The sequence below is a fragment of the Habropoda laboriosa genome, unplaced genomic scaffold (assembly GCF_001263275.1).
Source record: "Habropoda laboriosa isolate 0110345459 unplaced genomic scaffold, ASM126327v1 scaffold1094, whole genome shotgun sequence".
NCBI classification, from domain to species: domain Eukaryota; kingdom Metazoa; phylum Arthropoda; class Insecta; order Hymenoptera; family Apidae; genus Habropoda; species Habropoda laboriosa.
This window is the reverse complement of record NW_017101162.1, coordinates 33,866-35,926: the sequence shown is the minus strand read 5'-3', so window position 1 is coordinate 35,926 and position 2,061 is coordinate 33,866.

Genomic DNA, 2,061 nt, shown 5'->3' with positions numbered 1-2,061 from the left:
TCAGGGGCGATGGTAGTGGCTCTAAAATACTTTTGCTAGAAAATGCGATTTTCTATTGTACATTTTTATTGTACAAAAGTAGCATCTGCGTCGCTTGTATTTATTGTTACTTTATTATTATAATTATTTTTTTAAAGATGAAGTCTTTATAAGTTTCTCCTTTTTTTGTATAAAAATAGTTTGCACGTAAATTAATATACGTCAATCGTGCCTTTGGCCAAGTTGAAGTACTTGAACGAGCAAGGAGTTCAACTTGTACATCCGAAATTCAGGTAATACTTGAGAGGGTATACAGAGTTCGATGGGTTTTCTCTTCTTTTTTTTTTACTGAATTTCAGTTAAGAGTCACGTTTTCGCGAAGAGTGGGCAGTTTTCATAAAGCTGTGTAGCCTCGCGTTTTTTTTTTTTTTTTGTCGAGAGTTAGTTACGTCGCTGTTACGACTCGAGAAATACTTCCAGGTGTAGGAAGCGCCTTACATTGAACTGAATTTAAAGAGGATGAAAAATAAATATTCGCTACAAATACCTATTATAAAGTAATCTTTTGGACTTAAACTTACATAAGGTTGGATATCCGAATTTTTTCACTTACATGTAACGGTAGAGCAGGAAAAATAAGTAACTAGATTTTTACCGTCAACGGTTCGTCAGAGAGATCTTTGTATCATGTTAGAGATGTTGCTGCGATTGTAGATTACAAGTACTTGTTAGTCGTATAAGTTTTTTTAATCAAAGATTTGTCCGTAGGAAGTATTAATTTTTAATGAAACTAAATTATTGCAACCATTATACACAATTTATTTAAGTTTTCCCCGCGAGATATTTGACTATATATTAGTGATGTAAATGTATCTGTAAATACTTTTGTACATATCTGTGTTATCAGAAAGGGAAAAAAATGTAAGGAAAATTTCAGAGTATAGGTTGATATTGGTTAGGAGACTTAAACAAGGAATGTCCATACTTTTTTTGTTTTTAGTTCTTAAGGTTTTTACACGGCTATCCGAATGTCCATATTTCAATTGCACCACGTAACGCAATGATATAGAAAAATCGGATAATTATGTATTTAAACTAATTAAATCGTAGAGTTTCGTGTTATTCTATCTTCCTTCTGTAATATAGGAGCCACCACTTATTTAATACTTTTTCCAATGGTTATAACGGACTAATGATATTTATTCGTAGAGGTTAGGAAGTTTCAAGCGAAATAGAAATAACGAAAAAAGAAAAAAAATGTGGCGACAAATACTCGAGGGGTGAAGTTTCCTGGTTCGTTGAAAAACTGTGAACTATAAATTGGTATATAAAGTTTCTCGCTTCGAGCAAATAGTATCTTGTTTCATATAGCATCTCGTTTTTGCCTGCAGCGCAATATTCTATATAGTTTCTATCAGAGTCATATACGCATACACACAGGGACTTGTTATCAGAGAATCAAAGCCAATGTACTCAGTTCCTCGCATTCTTTGATTACTTGCAATAGTATCCGAAATGAAGGACCGTCACGACTGAAACGAGCTTCGTAAGAACGATAACTTTTAACAGATATATCGAGTCTGTTTCGCGAACGTGCGTGTCTAGTTTGAAAGTAGTAGGTAGCTTATATAAGTATGTAGCGTATTTATAAGCGTATCAGTCCGTTTATAACTTCGATAGCATGTAATATAATGTATATGGCTCTAATCCAGTACCTAACGTGTTTCTTCAACGATACTACGTCTTCGACCTGTGTTTAATGTTTTTTTTCTTTCTCTGCGCTACGATGAATTTTCCGCAATTATGAAGAACGACGTTCGTGGATATATATCTCGCATCCGACATTCGATCGAATGTCAGTGCTCTCTTTGCTTGGTATTTCCCACGTTTCTACGTTAAATATTGAAACCCTACTTTATTTTTTTGTTATGCCCTTTTTTAAGCAGCATCGTATTTACAGTGTGGTGTGACGAACGTTATTTCGTAATTATCCTTGTGTAATTCAATATATATATTTATATATATGTATGCGAAACTTTGTTACAGAAACAGCGTTAGCCTTCTATGAATGTGACCAGTGTG